Below are 21,429 nucleotides of genomic sequence, written 5' to 3'. Positions count from 1 at the left end.
TTTGTTTTAAAATCTTGATAAATCTTTTCCGTTTTTTTCCTTTTAATATAGGTCTTTTATGTTTCATCCTTAAATATCCTTGCTATGACTTTGTGTCTGTTGGTCCCTAATCAGGCATTCTGAAGATTTGTTTTTTCCTCTATTTCTTCTTGCTGTTTTATGAGGTAATATTGTTCATAATTTCCAATCATCTTTCTTAAGTTTTTTTGGCCATTATTCTTTAATGACTTAAATTTTATTTCATTTTCAAACAAAGATCAGCCTTCTCTCTCTCTTGCTTTTCTCATCTCACCCCACATTGGGAAATCAAGAAAAACAGAACCCCTATTACAAACATGTGTAGTCAAGCAAAACAAAATTTCTCATTGGATATGTCCAGAAAAAACTGTCTCAGTTTACTTTCTGAGTCAATCACCTTTCTGTTAAGAGTTGGGAAGCATGTTTCATCATGAGTCCTCAGGAATTGTGTTGAGTTCCCAGGTTTTCTTTCTTTTTTTTTAATATATTTTGTTTGATTCAAAATCTACCTTCTCATCATCCTATCTCAACACCCTACCCACCTCCACTGAGAACATAAGAAAAACAAAACCCATTACCATGAATAACCAATCAAAATAGATTTTCACATTGGATAGATCCAACAAAATAATTGTTGCGTTTTGCATACTGAACCCTTTCCTGTCTGTCAAAAAGTAGATAGCATGTTTCATCATTTTTCCTCTGGAATTGTGATTGGTCCATTGCATTGTTCAGAGTTTAGCATAGTAGTATTTCCATCATATTCATATGCTATTACTTGTTAATCTGTTCTCTTAATTTATGGGCACCCTTCAGGTTCCCATTCTTTATTTTACCTTGAAAAGAGCTACACATTTTTTCTATATCCTTAGAGGTAATTTTACTTAGCACTGATCCCTCCCTTCATCTACCTTCTCTCTAATTCTCCTGCTTCTTTCTTCTCTGTAAGATTTGACAAATGAGATTATATTCTTAAATGTTTGCTAGCTGAGGCAGTTTCTAGGCTGTTTTGCTTTTTACATGCTGACAAACTGGAAAAAGTTAAAGCAGACTTACCAGCTAAAATTATTTAAGGAACACTTATGATTGATATGATGTCCATTCTGTTTCCCAAATTTTTTGACTTCTGTAGCTCATTTTAAATAGATAATTTTGACCTACCAAGGCATAGAAACTATAGGAATGTACATACAAAACAACTCATTACAGAAATTAAAATAAAGAAAACAAAATAAAATAATAATTGGTGAGGTATTAATTACTCTTAGTTGGGCTGTTCCAGTAAAGTGAAAATGACAGGAATACTTGAATTAATTCATTTATTCTGTGTTGTACTACCAAAGGATTACTTTAGAGAGCTAGAGAAAAATAATAATTCATCAGGGGAATTATTCATCAAGTTAAAAAGGCCAAGATTCTTCAGGAAAATTATGGGGGGAAAAAAGGGAGAATGAAGTAGTAGTACCAGATCTCAAAACTATTCTATAGCAAGTCAGTGATCATCAAAACCATTTGGTACTGGTTAAAAAATAGAAAGGTTGATCAGGAATATATTAGATATACAACACATAGAAAGAAATGAATTTAGCAGCATAATATTCTGTAAGCTTCAAACCCTCAACTGCTGGGGTAGGGATTCAGTATTTGACAATAATTTTTTAAAATTGGAAAGCAGTTGTACAGAATTAGGTTTCTACCATTACCTCCTTTCATTATACCAAATCAGTTCTAAATAGGATACAGGATTTAGCTATTAAAGGTCTTATCATAAGAAGCTTAGGAAAGCAAGGAAAGAAATATCTGTTGTAGTATAGTGTGGTTAGAAGTAGAGTTGACATTCGACAAGGGATAAAGATGATCATAGCAGATAAAATGGACAATGTTCATCACATAAAATTGAAAAACAATTGCACAAATAAAATCAATTCACTTAAAATTACAAGAGAAATAATTAAGTGGGAGAAAATCTTTGGAGAAAGCTTCTGATAGATATTTGTATCCAAGACATGTAAGGAACTGATTTTAGAACAAGAACATACTACCCTATAGACTAATGGGATTTTTTTCTTTTGGGAAGTGATTGGTAAATCTTTTCTGCCCACAGGTTTCTTCTGTGATTTCTGGGCAATTTGCATTTATAGTTTCCTGAAATATGTAGGCTTTATTTTTCTGATCATAGTTTTCAGGTAATCAAGTAATTCTTAGACTTTCTCTCCCTTTGACCTGTTTTGTTTGTTTGTTTGTTTGTTTGTTTTTTACTAGGCAGTGGGGTTAAGTGACTTGCCCAGGGTCACACAACTAGTAAGTGTCAAGTGTCTGAGTCCAAATTTGAACTCAGGTCCTCCTTACTCCAGGGCCAGGACTCTATCCACTGCGCCACCTAGCTGCCCCTGACCTGTTTTTGATATTATTCTTCAGTTAAAAATATTTCTTGTTGGATTGCTCAGTCATTGTTTTCTGCCCGGCTTATTCTAATTTTCAGGGCATTCTGTTCTTGAGTGAGATTTTGAATGAGTCTGTTATAAGGTGTAATTTTTACTTGCCATTCTTTCCTCCCTAGCTTTTCCATTCTCTTTCTCTCTCTTGTTTCACTTCCTCCAGTTGCTCCTACAGGGCATTTTTTTTTCCTCTGAGGCTTTTTTTTGGTAGCTCCTGTGGGGTTTTAGAATAAGAGCCATTCCCCGGTAGATAAATGGTCAAGAATATGAACAGATAATTCTCATTGGAAGAAATGAAAATAATGAAGTCATAAGAAATAATGCTCTCAATCACTAATAATTAGAGAAATTTGATGTAAAACATAGCCACGTTTCTATCTCATACATACCTAATACTTGTCAAATAAACAAAAGTGACAGAAAAGGAAAATGATAATCATTAGAGGGACTACAAGAAGACAAGTTTACTAATATACTCTTGGTACAGCTGTGAATTGGTCCAGCCACTTTGGAAAACAATTTCAGACAATGCTCTAAAAATCCCTAAAATTTGTATACTCCTTGATCTGATGATTCTGTTATATTTTCATACTTTAGACCAGGGTTGGGGAACCTGTGGCTTCAGAGGCCACAGGTTCTCCACCCCTTGCTTTAGACCAATAAAGAAAAAGGGAAAAGACTCATGGAAGCATGCTAACCACCTCCTCACAGAGAGATGATGGATTCAGTTCTAGAAGGACAGATATATTTTTGAACATGGCCAGTATTGGAATTTATTTTGCTTGATTATATTTGTTATAAAAGTTTGGTTTTTCTTTTTCTTTCTATGTATTTTTTTTGTGGGGGAGGGATGCAGCTAGAAATGAGGTAGGGATAGAAAACCCTTCCCGCCACCCCAAGAAAGAGAACAAGAGGAATTACAATCAGGACAACTTTGAACATTTTGTGTTGAATTTGTTATGTATTTTTAAAAAATAGAACTAGCTATAATAAAAATACCAAAAGTAAAAATCACTGTCCGTGAATGGATTCACAGGAAAATTCTATCAAAAATTCAAGAACAGTTAGTATCTCTTTGTAACAAATTCTCAGAAATTAAAAAATAAAGCATCTTACAAGACTCTTTTTATGGGACAAATGTAGGCATTATATGTAAACCTGGGAAAGATAAAGAACAAGAGAATTGTACACCGTTAATCAGTTACATTTTACATTTACAGTAACATGTTTACATTACAATTTACGTTAGAAAATGGTGAATAAAATCCTCTTAGACATCAGTTTAGCTAAGAAATCATTCATTATGACCAAATTGGATTTATACTAGGAATGCAAGGATGGTTTAACATTAGGAAAAAATAAACAATTATTACTATGTGTAAAAAATTCTCCAAACTATGATTATTTCAATTACATCAATTATTATCTCAACTGTGACAAAGTATGGTGTTTATTTAAGCTGAAAACAAAACAACTCCCCCTCCCCCCTGCTCTTGCAAATTACAGGCATAGAGAGAGGTCTTTTTAGAATAGTATATCTAAAACCAAAAACATGCATCAGAAGCCACTGATATACACTAAGAAGCTTTTCCAGTAAATATTGGCATAAAACAAGAAAGCTCACTAACCCTATTATTTTATATGTCTGGAAATTCTAGTGATATCACCAAGATGAGAAAAAAATTAAAGGTATAAGAACAGGCGAAGAGAAAATAAATAAATCATCATCCTGGTGACATGATGATTTACTTTAAAAATCCTAGGCAATTGACAAAGATATTAATTGAGAATATTAATAGCTTTAACAAAGTTCAGTCGATTACTCTTTGTGACCCCATTTGGGGTCTAGCTCATTTTACAGATAAGGAAATTGAAGCAAACAGCATTAAGTGACATACCCAGCATCACACAGCTAATACGTGTCTGAGGCCAGATTTGAATTCAGAGAGATGGATTTTCCTCACTCCAGGCCTGGCACTCTATCCACTATGCCACCTAATTGCGGCTCATTTTTTTAGACTTAAGTGAGCACTGTACTTTGTTAAAGGCTTTTTTCTGCATTTGTTGAGATAATCATATGGTTTGGAATTATCAAATATTAGGTTACTTTGTTCATTGGCTTCTATATATTGTGTACATAATCTGTTCCACTGATCAACCTCTATTTCTTATCTAGTACCACCAGATTGTTTCAGCAGTTACAACTTTGTACTATGATTTGAGATCTGATACTGCTATACCCCCTTCCTTCCCAGTTTTTTATTAATTCTCGATAGTTTTGACTTTTTGTTCCTCTCAGTGATATCTTCTTATTATTTTTCCTAGCTCCATAATGTAATTCTTTGGTCGTTTGATTGGTATAGCACTGAATAAATAAAAAAATAGATTGTATTGTCACTTTTATTAATATTGGCTTAGCCTACCTATGAGCAATTAATATTTCTCTAATTGTTTAAATTTGTCTTTATTTCTGTGGGAAGGGTGTTTCGTAATTCTGTTCATATAATTCCTTTGTGTATCTTGGCAGGTAGACTCCCAAGTACTTAAAACTCTCTGGAAATTTTTTCTCTTCCTGTTGAGTTTTTTGTGTAATAATACATAGAAGTGCTAATGATTTGTGTGGGTTTATTTTATATCCTGCAACTTTGCTGAAGTTGTTAATTTTTTTTAATGTTTTTTTTAGTCGACTCTCTAGGGTTCTCAGGTTTACAATTACATCTCTGTAAAACGTGATAGTTTTCTTTCCTCATTGCCTATGCTTATTCCTTCAATTTCTTTTTCTTGCCATTGCTAGAGCTAAGATTTCTGGTACATCACTGAGTAATAATGGTGATAATGGACATCCTTGCTTCATCCCTGATCTTATTGGAAACACTTTTAGTTTATCCCCATTACAGATGATGCTTTTTCTTGGTTTTAGATAGGTACTACTTAATTATTTTATGGAAAGCTTCATTTATCTCTGTGCTTCCTTATGTTTTTTTTTTTAAAACAGGAATGGTGATTGTATTTTGTCAAAAAAAATTTCCGCATCTATTGAAATAATTGCATGATTTTGTTGCTAACATGGTCAGTTAAGTTATCATTTTCCTCATATTGGACCAGCTTTGCATTCCTGATAGAAATCCCAGTCTAATCATAGTGTATAACCTTTTTCATGTTTTGCTATTATCTTCCTGCTAACTTAATGTATGATATTTTTCTTCTATCCTACTCTATATAGAAAAATCCTCATCTTTCAGAATGTTTGAAAAAATTAAAAAGACCTATCCATATAAAAATATTTATATCAGCAGATTTTTTTGTTGTAGCAGCAAACCCTTCAAAGAGGATGCATGTCAGCTTGGGAATAGATGAACAAATTATGGTGTTTGAATTGTAATGCAATATTATTGTGTCTTAAGAAGTGACAAAAGGAACAGTTTCGGAGAAAACTGGTAAGACTTGTGTGAACTGTTGCAGAAAAAAAGTAAGCAGAACCAAGAGAGCAACTTTTATAGCAGCAACAACATTGTGAGGAAAAACAGTTTTTAAAGATTTAAGAACTATGTTTAATGCTTTGACCTGCCATAACTTCAGAGTACTGATGAGAAAGCATGGTACTCACCTCTTAAAGGATAATGGAATTAAAATATAGACTGAAACATACATTTTTGGACATGGAAAATGTGTGCATTTGTTTTTTACTTGTTAAAAGTACTTTGTTCTTGTTTGGTGGGCATGCTTTGATGCTTCCCTAGGAAGGGGAACTTGCAATAGAATCTAGGGAAAAAAAAGATAGTTATTGAAATATTTTTACAATTTTACAATTACTTTTACAATGCACAAAAGAGAACTGAAATTAAGAAACAGCTCAGTAGGACAGCTTTGAAAGTAAACTTGTTATATTATATATATTTTTAAAAAATAAGCTTAAAAAGACCAACATTTTTGCATTTCTTTTTCTATACTATTTTGTACATGGAAATATTCTTTTTGGGAGAGTGTTCATTAAATTAAAAAATAAGTAAGTCATGTTGGAATTGTTAATTATAAGCTAATTTTCTTAATTTTTATTTTTCTAGTTTTGTATTTATTTTGATCTTTGCTCTGAGATGTCAGTGTTCTGACAATAAATAGCCAGCAGATTTGGGAATGACATGTTACATGGGTAACAAGTCCTTTCATATGTGTTGAAATGTAACCAATGTAATTCTTTGTTAAGTTATTTGGTGCATCCCAAATCTGCCCATCTTTTCTGAATCCCTTGCATTCAGTGGATAGGAATAGTGATGCAAATACCAGCTCTGTCCCTAATCAAGAGCTTCAGTTTCTTACCTAAAACGTTGTATCCTATAACACTACTTTCTAATTCTATCGTTATTAGTTGTGTTCATGTGTATCAGCAAAAATGGTTAGTAAACAGACCTCTTCTTTGATAAATCTTCTTAAGTTCTCTGTCAAATTCTGTACCCATGCCTCTATAAGACAGGAGACATCTCTTTCTATTATAGGGTCAGCAATAGCTTCTTTAGTATGGCCTTACGGTATCTTAAGGCACTGCTGCCCCTTTATTTTTATCCTTGCTAGATAAGATCTTTGGGCAAAACTTGTGGATTACCTACTATCATTCCTTATGTTGGACAAACAGTTGCTTCTTCTTCACAATGTAAAAGCTCCTTCCTCCTCTGGGGTCTCATTTTATGTGTTTCTTAACTCCAAATGTTCATTGGTTCTTCTTCCCCTTTTTTTGTGTGTGGTTTTCTACCCTCCAGGTCTGAAAGCACTGGATCTTTGTGTCAGAAGATCTAAATTTGAATCCCAGCTTTCCCTCTGTGATCTTAAACAAGTTATTTTTCTCTAGGTGTTGTTATTTCCTCATCTTTAAATAAGGGGTTTGAATTGAATGAGAGAGAAGGAATAAGTGTTTGAATTGCAGTTGTGTGCCTGGCTTTGCTAAGGGCTTTTACAGATAAGATCTCATTTGATCCTCACCACAACCCAGTGAGGTAAGTGCTTGTTATTCCCGTTGGTTGGTTGGTGATTGTTGTCCTTCATTCTCCAAGACGTCACTATGCTCCAAGTTTCAGTGTGTCCTACCTGCTGTGGCTGATCAGACCAATATGAGCTCGAAATGTTCTACCACAGGTCAGGCACAAATAGTCCATGTGAACATTTGGGGTGGATTCTCTAGATTTGTGCGTCTTGCATTTCTTTTGAGCTATTTCAGTTCTACTTTGCTCGTAGAGCACAGCACCTTCTCTGATGTGGATACACCATTAACTGTTGAAGAAATGAGACAGAAGTTAAGTGATTTGCCCAGCATCACACAGCTAAAAAGTACCTGAGGTCACTTTTCCCAGCTCCTACTCCCAATCCTAAAAAAAGGCAATCCCAAAGAAAATTCAAATGACTGAACACTTGTACTCATTTCATAACCAGCAAGATTGTGCTTAAGATTCTACAGACTAGGGGGGCAGCTAGGTGGCGCAGTGGATAGAGCACCGGCCTTGAATTCAGGAGGACCCGAGTTCAAATTCAGCCTCAGACACTTAACACTTACTAGATGTGTGACCCTGGGCAAGTCACTTAATCCCATTGCCTAGCCAAAAAAAAAAATAAAAATAAAAAAGATTCTACAGGCTAGGCTTCAGCAATATGTGCACCAAGAATTATATTGATGAGCAGACTGGTTTTCAAAGAGGCAGAGGAACTAGAGATCAAATTGTCAACATTTGCTGGATTCTGGAGAAAGCAAAGGAGTTCCAGAAAAAAAACATCTACTTCTGCTTCATTGATTACGCTAAAGCCTTTGACTGTGTGGATCACAGCAAAATGTGGTAGTCCTCAAAGAGATGGCAGTACCAGATCATCTTGTCTCCTGAGGAACTTGTATGTGAGTCAAGAAGCAACCATTAGAACCCAGCTTGGGACAACTGATTAGTTTAAGAATGGAAAGGGGGTAGAACAAGGCTGTATATTATCCCTTAATTATTTAACTTATATGTAGAGTACATCACATGAAATGCCAGGCTGGATGAATCAGTAGCCAAAATTAAGATTGCCAGGAGATATATCAACAATTTTAGGTATACGGATGATTCCACTCTGATGACAGAAAGTGAAGAAGAATTAGGAAGCCTCTTGATGAGGGTGAAAGAGGAATGTAAAAGCTGACTTGAAACTAAACATTAAAAAAACAACAACAACAACAACTCAAAAACACAAATCCTAAGATCTTGGCAACTGGTTCCATCACTTCCTGGCAAATAGAAGGAGAAGAAATGGAAGCAGTGTCTGATTTTATGTTTTTGGGCTCAAAGATCACTCATTGTAGCCAGTGATTGCTGCCATGAAATTAAATTCACTTGCTCTTTGGAAGGAAAACTATGGCAAATCTGAACTGCATGTTAAAAAGCAGAGACATCATCTTGCTGCTAAGGTTCTATACAGTCAAAGCTATGGTTTTTCCATGGTTGTGAGGATCATATGAGAAATGCTCAGCACCACAGAATTGACGCTTTCAAATTGTGGTGCTGGAGGAGACTTTTGAGAATTCCTTGGACGGCCAGGAGATCAAATTAATTCAGGCTATTCACAGTGAACATGAGCTTGGACAGGCTTTGGGAGAGATAGTGGAGAATATGTCCATGGAGTTATGAAGAGCCCAGCTTTTTGTCCATTGTGCCCCCAGCTGGATGACCTTTAAGATTCCTTCTGGATTTTAATCTGTTCATGTCAAAGTCATTATACAGGCCAATATTCCTCTCTTTCTCTTCAGACTAACTTCCTTTTTCCATTTTTATAATAGTATTTTTCCCAGTCATATGTAAAGACAATTTTTAGCATTCATTTTTACAAAATTTTGAGTTCCAAATTTTTCTCCTTCCCTCCTTCCCTTCCCCTCTTCCTAAAGTGGTAAGCAATTTGATACAGGTTGCATATGTACAGTCATGTAGAAATATTTCTGTATCAGTCATGGTTGTGAAAGAAGAAACAGACCAAAAGGAAAAAAGCCATTGAAAAAAACAAAGTGAAAATAGTATGCTTCGATCTGCATTCAGAGTCCATTGCTTCTTTGTCTGGATGTGGATAGCATTTTCCATGATGAGTCCTTTGCAATTATCTTGCATTGTTGTATTGCTGAGAAGAGCTGAGTCAATCATAGTTGATCATCACACAGTATTACTGTTATAATATACAGTGTTCTCCTGATTCTGCTCATTTCACTTTATATCAGTTCATATATGTCTTTCCTGGTTTTTCTGAAAGCACCTTGTTTATCATTTCTCATTGCAAAATAGTATTCCATTAAATTCATATACCGCAACTTGTTCAGCCATTCTCCAATTGATGGGCATCTCCTCAATTTCAAATTCTTTGCCACCACAAAAAGAGCTGCTATAAATGTTTTTTTTTCACATGTAGGTTATTTTCCCTTTTTTGTATTCTCTTTGGTATACAGACCTAGTAATGTTATTGCTGGGTCAAAGGGTATGCAAGGTTTTATAGCCCTTTGGGCATAGTTCCAAACTGCTCTCCAGAATGGTTGGATCAGTTCACAACTCCACCACAGTGCATCAGTGTCCCAATTTTCCCATATCTGCTCCAACATTTATCATTTTCCTTTTCTGTCATATTAGCCAATCTGCTAGATATGAGGTGGTACCTCAGAGTTGTTTTAATTTGCATTTCTCTAATCAGTAGTGATTTAGAGCATTTTTTCGTATGACTGTAAACAGCTTTGATTTTTTTTTTTATCTGAAAACTGCCTGTTCATATCCTTTGACCATTTGTCAGTTGGAGAATGGCATGTATTCTTACAAATTTGACTCAGTTCTCTATACATTTGAGAAAGGAGGCCTTTACCTGAGACACTTGCTATAAAGATTGTTTCCTAGCTTTCTGCTTTCCTTTTAATCTTGGTTACACTGGTTTTGTTTCTGTAAAATCTTTTTAATTTATTATAATCAAAATTATATATTTTATATTTCATAATGGTTTGTATTTTTGTTTGGTCATAAATTCTTCCCTTCCCCATAGATGTGACAGGTAGACTATTCCTTACTCTTCTCATTTGCTTATGATATTATTTTTTATGTCTAACACATTCCTTTTTCCATTTTTTAAAAGAGAATTGTTTTCTCCCTGATACTCTGTTATTTCTGATTCTCTTTATCTTTTCTTCCAGGTAGAGGATCAGCTTGCCTTTTGAGCAAAGATCATTTATTGGCTATGGCAGTAATATAAAAATTGCATACATTTCAGAGTATTGTAAAAATTTCCATACTCTTCACACTTAATAGTAGTGAGCTCTTTTTCTTTGTCTTACTTCCTCTTGGGCTCTTCTGTGTGAGGGCAAAGGATTTGTGGACTACTTTAGTTTTGAAATTTTCATTTTTCTTCACTTTTTTAATACTTTGACAGCTATACCCAATTTCCTTTCCTTTCTATCACCAAGATTTTACTGTAGATTTCCAACATTTTCCACCCCTTCTTTGAGTCTTCTTTTTGCTTTAGTCTTCTGTCCTTTTTTCTTTCCCTAGGGTCCTTCTGCTTAAGTTCTTCTCTTTCCCTTTCCCTTTGAGTCTTTGGCTCAAGTACTTTGTCTTGAGAACAAGACTTTATGCAGTTACTTTTCTCAGGTTTAATTTCCTAAAATTCAGTCTCTGGCATTCTTAAATTCGAAATATCTTCACATCCCTTTTATAGTTCTCTATCCATTATTTCCTTCTCCTTCACTTTTAAATCTTTCTCCTTTCTCCCATGGAAGCTCAAAAGTATTAGTTCTGGAATACCAATTTCAGATTTACCACAAACTTAAAAAATTATTTGTAAGTTGTTAGATATTGATCATAAATTCAAAATAAGTCATGCAATTTATATAATATATTACATAATTTATTCATCTATAATATTCAGTATTTTAAAATATGAAATAATTTTTATATTATGTAATTTATATAATTCATATATAAAAGAAAACTTGAAACTAAACATGTAAAAAAGTATTTCTTACAAGTTATAGAATTGTTGCATTAATTTTTGTGGCAAACTTGATACCATTAGTAGTAACCTTTTTTGAAGTGCTGCAGGTTCTACTTTTTTTTTTTCTCTTTTTTCGGGTGAGGCAGTTGGGGTTAAGTGATTTGCCCAGAGTCTCACAGCTAGTGAGTGTTATATGTCTGAGGCCGGATTTGAACTCAGGTCTTCCTGACTCCAGGGCCGATGCTGTATCCACTGTGCCACCTAGCTGCCCCTCTACTTTCTGATAAATGACATGTTAATATGTGCAAGCAAAAGGCCCCATTAATTAGTGTTTTTTGAAAATATACTTCTTGTATTGATTAAGCTTATTTAATGTGCTCTAAAGTTTTTTCCACAATGAAGAACTATTTTCACTAACACATTTACTACTAAAATTCATTAACTTTCTGTTATCTATAAACATGATTTTTTTTTGTTTTTTTGCCTTTTTGGTGAGGCAGTTGGGGTTAAGTGACTTGCCCAGGGTCACACAGCTAGTGTCAAATGACTGAGGCTGGATAACAAGTTTTATTTTTAAGGTTTTAGATCCCTCTCACATCAATGTTAAGTATCACCTAAGTTTAATACTATAAAAGATGAACATTCTAACTCCAATTTTAGGTTTTGAAGAATACCTTTTTTTAATAGAAAAAATAGTGTACAGTCATTCATTTATTGTATGCCTCTACATGCAAAGCCATAGTCAAGTATTACATAAATCAGTATAAAACATGTTCCCTCCCTACCTTCAAGGAATTTGTCTTCTAGGTAGGGAGATGATGTATATATACGGAATAATAGAAAACATTGTGTGGTAAAATATAGTTAGTAAATTATACTTCTGGTAGAAATAGGCAAATGAGCAATATACACTGAACAAGGGAGTACAAGATAGGTTGGAGTGATTAGGAAAGATTTCATTGGAACATGAGAGACCTTGAAATATAGATAATATTTGGGAAGCTAAAAAGAAAGGATGAAGTTATTACGAGGAAAAAGAACAGGAACAAAATCATTGGGGCTGAAGAGTGGCCTAACTGAAGCACATGGTTCACATTGAGTAATAGTGGGAAGTAAACTTGGGGAGCAGAATGGAGCCAGGTTATGAAATGCCTTGAAAGTAGAGCAGAGGAGTTTATATTTGTGTACCCAATAGGAAGCCATGGTAAGTTTTTTTAAGTGAAAGAATGAAAACATTGATCAAGTAAGATTAATCTGGCAGCCAAATGTAGGATGAATTGAAAGGGAAGATGAATGCAGTCAGGGCTGAGCCTCTTGTAGTAATCCAATTATGTAATGATAAAGACCCCAGATAAAGGTGTACAGTGGTAATTAAAGAGAAAAGGGAACAATGTAATAAAGTTACACAAAAAGAATGGAATGTACTTTATGCCTGACATCTTTTCTTCATCTCCTATATCCATTTTTCCCATTTTTTATTGTATTCTTATTTCATTTATAAAATCATTTTTACTTTAAAAAAGCAAAACTTTATTTCTTCCAGAAATTCTAGTTCAATTTGTGCCCAAGCTATGTTTTTCTTTGAAGCTTTGCTCATAGGTCTTTTAAATTCATCACTTCTTCAGGTTTTGTCTTTGGTGTCTCTGCTATCATGATATCTCTTTATTGTTGTTGTTCAGTTGTTTTAGTCATGTCCAACTCTTTGTGACCCTATTTGGAGTTTTCTTGGCAAAGGTACTGGAGTTCTTTGCCATTTCCTTCTCTAGCTCATTTTACAAATGACAAACTGAGGTATACAGGATTAAGTGACTTGCCCAGGGTCACGTAGCTGGTAAGGGGCTTAGACCAAATTTGAACTTAGGAAGATAAGTATTCCTGATTTCAGACCCACCGCTCTACCCACTGTGCCACCTAGCTGTTCTTTATGGGAAGATTATTTTTCTTCTAGCCTTTCCTGAATTGAGAGTTTGTGTTAGTGCCAGTCTCTGTGTACTTCTGGAAAGATTATCTGGGTCTCATTTGGTCCAGTTTTGTATTCTTATTTCTGCTGATGCTTCCTCCAAGTATTGAGTGCCTTATTCTTCAAGTTCTCTGTGGTTTCTCAGAGTTGGGGCCTACAAGCTTTCAGTGTGCTCAGACCTCTTTGATCCAGGGGGAAGTTTGCTTGCTCCTGCCTGAGTTTGGGTTTGAGCATCACAACTGTGAGGTTGCCCTTGGTTAGAGCAACAGTAGGCTGCTGCTGGCTCCAAACTCTGCTAGCTGAAACAGGTTTAGAACAACAGATCTGCAGACCCTGTCTTGGAATTGAGTTTCTTTGCAGGCTCAGACCAGCAGGGTTATTGAGCTGCAGGCTTCAGACTGGATTAAGGGCTGACCTAAGGTTCTGTTTCAGCATCAGAATCGCACAGTTGTTGTCTGCTTATGTTTCTACTTGCCCAGTACATAGCCTCAGCCCTGGACCTCTCTTTGCCATAGTACGCCATCCCCCAGTCTATACTAATGTGTGACCTAGCAGCTCTGGTGCAGGAAAAACAAGGCTGTCAGTTGACACATCTTTCTGTTACCTGTATGTTCTCTGGATTTAGGATGACTACTACTTTAGTGTACAGTCACGGGCTTCCATACCTAGAAGGCTCCACCCAGAGCCTTCCAACCTAAATCCAGTCCCCAGTGTCTGTAGACCTCTTTTTGCCTTCCTAGGCCTTCCTAGGCTGGCCTAGGCTGGCAAAACAATTTACTGTGATTTTTCTTTGTTTTTTTTCCCATTAGGACTCAGTCTAGTGATTTTTCCCAGTCTTTGTGGAAAAGTTGTTGAGGCCATTTTGAGTGGGTTTCCCTATCCCCTGTATCCAAAGATTGCTCCAAGTTTATAGAGATGAGGAAGTTAGAAAGAAGAGCCAGTATGGGTGAGAAAGATGTGGAGGTTAACTCACTTGACATCCAGTTGGAAATAATCTATCAAGGGTTGGAGGGACTAAAATTCAGCATTAGGAGTCATTAATATAAATATAATAGCTGAAGTTACAAGAATCATGAGATTTCCAAGGGAAAGTAGATTTGTTGATTAAATAAATGAATTTTATTGTACCCTCTTTTTGTCCTTATTTTAAAGGGAGGACGGTGTGCCTGAGTTGACAGCCAGCAAAAACTTGTTCATTTATAGTTTGGCCTAGGTTTGATCCCTGAGGTTCCTTAAGACTCTGAAATGCTGTGATTCTGTGACTTAAACTTGTGAATGTTTGAAATTTATATACTTTGGTCTACTGATTATTCCCCTTTTCCCCCACTTCCCCTCATGGTTCTTGTTTATACAATTTTATATGGTATTTAGGAAGATTGGATGACAACCGGTAGGTGTTTGAAAACAAGATAAAATACAAGTATAACTTAAAATTCCCTAGCTATTTCTGTTCTAACATGGCTAGATCTACTTCACTTTTAATTTGTAAATCATTCTTAATGTATGTGAATGACATTAGGAATGTGGCCTTTCTCATGACCTCTTAAATTAAAGCTTTGATTTGTTTCTTATAACAAATATCACTAAAACATATATGTTCTGCTTTTTCCATAGGTAAAAATCTCTACACCAATGAATATGTAGCGATCAAACTGGTAAGTGAAATCTATAATATTTGTGCTAATTTTATTTTGATTTTACTCTTTATTCATGTTTACAGCTGAATGTTGTCACAAAAATAATGACTAATGAAGGTTTTCTTTCCCCTTAAGAAAATGGAGAGGAGAAAAAACAAACAAACCAACTACACTTATCAATACACCAAAAAGTCATCAAATATATACAGTGTTCCACATCTGTGCATCTCTCATCTCTGCAAATGAGTATGGGATAATATCTTTTTATATCTTTTCTTTGGGGCACTTCTTGTTCTTTCTAATTCTGCAATATCCACTTTCAGTCGTTTTGTGGTGGTGGTTTTTTCCATTTACATTGATCTAGTTATTGTATATATTGTTTTCTTGGCTCTGCTTACTCTACTATGTGTCACTTCATGTCAGTTTTTCCATGCATTTCTGTATTCATCATACTCCTTGTTTCTTTTGTTGTTGTTGTTCAGTTGTTTCAGTTGTAGCCAACTCTTCACAAACCCATTTGGAGTTTTCTTGGCAAAGATACTAGATGGTTTATAATTTCCTTCTCCAGCTCATTTTACAGATGAAGAAACTGAGGCAAATAGGGTTAAGTGACATGCCCGGGGTCACACAGCTAGGAGGTATCTGAGATTTAAGGAAGAAGAGTCTTCCTGACTTTAGGCCTGCCTCTCTATCCACTGTTACATCTAGCCGACTCTTTGTTTCTTTTAGCACAGTAATATTTCATCACATTCATGGATCACAGTTTCTTTAGCCATTCCCCAGTCAGTGGATAAGTTGCTGTTTTGTTTCAAGGTGATAGATTGACCCATAAAACACATTGATATAATATTCAGCTTTGCACAACTTTGACCAAAATCTGTAAGCTCCTTTAAAAGTTTAAGAACAGACATACAAATGTGAAATGACATTATAAGGGAGACCTTGCTTCCTTAGATCAATTAAAAGCCTAAGGAGACTTTATACATTGATAAAATCTCAGTTAATTGGATTTTTAGAAGTAATCTAGTCTAACAGCCTGCTTATAACAAATGTTCATTCAACCTCTCCTTAATACCTCCATTGCATGGCATTTACCACTTAACAAGGTGAAGCTCTACCCCCAAAACTTAAGAAGTTCTTCCTTAAATGGGTAAAGTGAAATTTGCCTCATGGATTCTGATTCCCTCTCTGGTGAGGTACAATTAAATATGAGGCCTTCATTTCACATTTTTCTTATATAATTTAAGCACACCCATGTACCCACTTCTGATCAGTGTCAGGAAGAGTATTTTATCCATTCTGTTCTTCTGTTACTAAAACAATTGAAATATTTTTATCCATGGTCTTCAAATAGTAAGGTGTCTCTTTTTATCTTTGCCTAGGAAAATCTAAAGGTACAGTAAAGTCCAGTTAAATAAAGGTGACAACATTGTAATAGCTAATTTTTTTCCATAGACTATTGTAGTTTACAAAATATCTTATGCATTTTATTGGATCTTTCCTGTAACCCTTCAGAGTATGTAACATAGCTGTATCCCCATTTTTAGGTTGAAGAGCCAGGGAGATAAAGTCAGTTACCAAATTTCATGCAGCTAGTTAAGTAGTGCAGTCAGGATACCAATGCAAGTCATCAGATTCCAAATCCATTAGGTTTTCTACTATATCGAAGCTATAATTTTAGAGATTGTTTGCTTAATTTTTAAGGTTGATCACTGGAAAACTGGATAACATAGTGTATAACTTTTAGTTTTATGAAACTGTCCTCTACAAGGTTTGACAAATTTCCTTGCGATTTCAGAAGGCTTTTAAATTTTATTAGAAAAAGGAAGGAATTGATGGCTGAAAGTGAGTGGGACCAGAATAGATAGGATTCTTGAGATATTTGGATCCTGTTCTTGATTTGTCCTCACTGAATTAGGCTTTGCTGTGCTTAGTTTCTTACTAACATGTGGCCAGGAGAGTGGGAGGTAGAGAGGGCAGGAGAGGCATGGAAATTACTGACAGTTTTCAGAGATGCTTTCAATAATACACTATGTAGCATTTTGGGAACAAACTGTTTTCTTTTTTATTATAACTGTGAGCTGGTAGAGAAAAGGGGATGAGAAGAAAATAATGTATATTTGGGCCAAATTCCAATACAACATACTGCAAAGTACCAAAAGAGTTCTTTTGTTTTTAGGAATTTGGTTTTGACATGAATGTGTTTTGTAGTAAGTCAGATTATTTAATAGATTCCTGATTAAGCTCTCTGCTTCCAGTCTCTTTCCTTTTCAGTCTTTGTTCTATGTAGTTGCAAAAAGTCACCTTCATATAATGGCAGACTACCAGTTATATGGGATCCTCGAGGCCATATAATATGACCTGTGTCTGTACAAGCATTCCCTGCACAATATATTACAAAGTGGTCATCTAGATTTTATATATAACTCGCTATTTCTTGAGGCATTCAGTTCTACTTCAGGATTAGTTGTCAGGAAGATTTTCCTTAAATAAAGTCAAATGTTCTACAGGGATTCTTATTCAGGTATAGTTTTGAGTACATGAAATCCATTCCAATCTAAGATTCTGTTATTCATTTTCATTCAGCAAATATGAACACTTATATTTTTGTGGCACTATGCTGGGTATTGAAGAAACAAAGACAAAAATGAGTATGTTCCTCTCTAGGTGCTTTCCTCTTATCAAAGGATACAACCAGTCACTCAGTAAATAAGTCAGTAAATATTTGATGGGTACCTACTACGTGCCAGGCACTGTGCTAAGTCATAGTATACAAAGAACAGTAAAAGACAGTCCCTTCTCTCATGGCATTCAGAGTCTAATAGGGGAGACAAGATGAGAACAATTATTTACAGACAAGCTGTATACGGGATGAATTGGAGATAATCAAGAGAGGGAAAGCTCTAGCATTAAGGGGCATCTGGAAAGGCTTCCTATAGAAGGTGAAATTTTGACTGAGGCATGAAGGAAACCAGGGAAACCAGGAGGTGGAGATGAGGAGGGAGAACATTGCAGGGATAGGAGACAGCCAAAGAAAATGCCTGGAGTTGGGAGATAGAGTAAGGACAGACAAGATGCCAACTGGCAGCTTTATCATCTACTGTACGATTCCAGATCAGTAATCCAGGGTGTATTGAAAAGAGGCCCTCTGCATAAGGGTAGTATTCTTGGTAGGAATGCCCTGGGTAGTGTACTGAGAAAGGAGGAAATAGAAAAGCCAGCAGCAGCAATGTGGCTCAGCCCCTAGACTGAGAATAGAGTCTCAGTTTTAGAATCAAACCCAGTATACAGAGGAATAACTAGGGTAGGAATCCCGTACCAAAGAGCAACATACAATTCCCTATCCTTTCCCTGAGATCCTAGAATAGCACAGTACTCATTAATAATCCAAGAAAGCAGCAACAGGACTAGCCCAGATCTTTCCTCTATAAATGCAGTAGAGCCTAGCCCTAGCATCAAGTTCGAAGTCAGGAAGCAGGCTAGAAGAATTAGATTAAAAGAAAAAAAACAAAACAAAACACTATGTTGAACCATAATGGTGGCAGGGATACTCAAGACACAAACACCAAAAAAGAGAATAACATCAAACCATCCACAAAGCATTGCCTCAGATAGAAAAACAGGGTGTATTGGGTACAAACTCAACTAGAATTCCTGGAAGAGATAAGCAAGAGTTTAAAGTTTTTATAAATGAAATGAGACTACTAGAACAAACAATTTGGAAGGGAATAATATAGAAGAATATAGAAGAAAGAATTGGAAAGGGAATTAATAGCTTGGCACAAGAGGTATAAAACCTTACCCAAGCAACAAACTACCTAAAACTGAAGGTGGACCAAATAGAAGACAATGACTCCATGAGGCAAAAGGAAATATTAAAACAAAGCCAAAAGATCAAAAATATAGAAGGAAATGGAAGTTATAGCATAGTAAAAAAAAAAATTACCTAGAAAACAGATTGAGGAGGAAAAAAATTAAGAATCTCACCACTATAACGAAAACAAGAGTCTATACATCATATTTCAAGAAATCTTAAAACTGCCTAGAACTCTGAGAACCAGAGAGAAAAGTAGAAATAAAATCACCTCCTGAAAGAAACCCTAAAATCAAAGCTCCCAGGAATGTCATAGCCAAAATCTAGAACTTGCAGATCAAATTAAAAATTCTGGAAGTATCAATAAAGAAAGATTCAAGTACTAAGGAACCATATCATAGTTAGGATCATACAAGATTTAGCAGCCAGCACTCTTAAGGAGCAAAGAAGTTGGAATATGATTTTCCAGAAGACAGGAGATAAGAGCTTATAGCCAAAAATAATTTAATCACTGACTATATTCCTACAGGGGGAAAAGATGTAGAGACAACTATTGTAGATGTCTTTCTCAGGGTGTCTAGCCACAGAAGAGAGAAGTTGGATGATAGCTAGTGGGGATCAATGGATCAAGTGAATGTTTTTTGAGTATGAGGGAGCCATTATTGTTTGCAGCCAATAGACAGTGAAAGATTGAAGATAAGTGAGAAAGTTGGAATGGCAGAAGGGGGTAATCTGCTAATAAAGATGGATTTGATAGGATCACTTGTGCATGTAGAGGAGGTTTCTTTGAAGGACAAGGGCCTATTTATGTGAGACAGCAGTGAAGGTAGAGGAGGGCAGAAGGCGTTTGGGAGATGTGATTTTAGGAGGAGAGGAAAGAAGGATTTTTCAACAAATGGCCTCAATTTATTCACTGAAATATGAGGCAAAGTTCTCACCTGAAAGGGAAGGGAGGGCATATATAGGAAGCTCAGTGAGGGATGAAAAGGTTTGGAAAAGCTGTTGTGGTGAGTGGGGTAATGAATAAATTAGGGGAAGTATAAAGGGACTGCCTTGCTTCAATGAAGGTTTTGTTGAGATTATGTAACATATATTTGAGGTGGATCCAGTCAGCACAATTTTGCAATTATCTCCAGATTTATTCAGAAGCATTTGAGTAGGAACAAAGGCAGCGGATGGTAGAAGTAATCCAGAACTGAGGTTTGGCAGGGCAAGATGTGATTTAAAAAAAAAAGGAACAATTATCAGTGGCCTTGTTGAAAGTAGTTTCATTTGAAGATTGGGATAGGAAATAAAATTGCAAAGGGTTGATGAGTGGGGTGGAAAGGAAATAGAGACCTTTTTCTAGCAGTTATTCTGTGAAGGGGAAAAGTATAAGATGATATCTTGAGCAAATGGCAAGATAAAGATAGCAAGGATGGGAAAACCTTGGCATTTTTGTAGGGAGTAGGGAGGAGTGAGGAAATGGAGATTAAAGGCTAGAGAGGGAGGTTGATCAAAGGGACAGACTCCTGGGAGAAATTGGAGATGAGAGGATCAAGAGGTGTCATTTCGGGGGCAGCTAGGTGACGCAGTGGATAGAATACCAGCCTTGGATTTAGGAGGACCATAGTTCAAATCCGGCCTCAGACACATAACACTTTCTAGCTGTGTGACCCTGGGCAAGTCACTTAACCCCATTGCCTAGCCCCCCCCCAAAAAAAACCCCAAAACCACAAACAACAACAACAACAACAAAAACAGTATTTAAGAGGTGTCATTTCGTCATCAGAAATGAGCAAGGAAAGAGAAAATGAAGGATGATGATAAATTAATGTGTTGAAGACGAGAACAGAGACTTTATGAAGGATAGTCTCTATTTTTTAAATAAGTTGCTGAGAAGGTTCTTTTCTAGCAACCAGTGGAAAGAACAGATTAAAATTGGTGCGTTGGGGGTATGATAATTACTCAGGGAAGAATAAAATTGATGGCTGTCCGGTTGAGATTTGATTAGATTTGTAGTGAACCTAGTTGGCATGGTTTTGTGACTTCGGTCACTGGTGTTCTGCACTCGAGTGAGATCAGAGAAGGCAAATAGTGGGGGTACCCCAGCGTTGGGTATTGGTGAGGCATAAGTGGCAGTAGGATGAGGAAGCAAGTGATTCAAACATAGAGGGAAATGTATAATTGAACTAATGAATTATAGAGTGGGAAAGGAGGACATTGATGACGAAGTAGGAGTGATCCACTCAGAGTGGTGGATCTAGGTCTAAGTATTCAAGTCTCATTGAAGATTAAATTTAAGTCTAAAAGGAGTAAACCTGAGGTAGAGAAGAGATAGGTAATTTTGGCCAGAGAAAGGAATTTGAATTCTGTATCTTGAAGACGTAACAGGTTGGGGTTGTAGTAGGCTGGAATTCTAGGGGAAGGTGGAGTTGGGAGACTTGAGTTCTTTGCCACACTCCCACAACACCAGCCAGTGTTACTGTGAACAAGAACTTCATAGAACAGATCTAAGGCAGTTTAACTTTGTCCCCAGGTGGGAGCAGCCACCTGGTACCCATCTGAGGGGGCCCTTTGGGCTAGCAGGATATAAAAACAGCTTTAGAACTTTTG

At 35.9% G+C, this 21,429-nt stretch overlaps 1 protein-coding gene across 2 annotated transcripts in view; it reads left to right on the top strand.

The window, feature by feature from the left end:
- The first annotated feature begins 15,000 nt into the window (after window positions 1-15,000).
- CSNK1G1 (casein kinase 1 gamma 1) overlaps window positions 15,001-21,429 on the top strand; it is a 97,733-nt gene continuing 91,304 nt past the window's right edge. For both annotated transcript variants that reach the window (XM_027851652.1, XM_027851651.1), the window contains exon 1: window positions 15,001-15,038. The gene's annotated coding sequence lies outside the window, so the exon portion shown is untranslated. The remainder of the gene's footprint in view (window positions 15,039-21,429) is intronic.

This window comes from Vombatus ursinus, unplaced genomic scaffold (genome assembly GCF_900497805.2).
Source record: "Vombatus ursinus unplaced genomic scaffold, bare-nosed wombat genome assembly UNPS02009205.1, whole genome shotgun sequence".
In the NCBI taxonomy this organism is placed as follows: domain Eukaryota; kingdom Metazoa; phylum Chordata; class Mammalia; order Diprotodontia; family Vombatidae; genus Vombatus; species Vombatus ursinus.
This window is presented reverse-complemented; position numbering and strand designations above follow the sequence as displayed.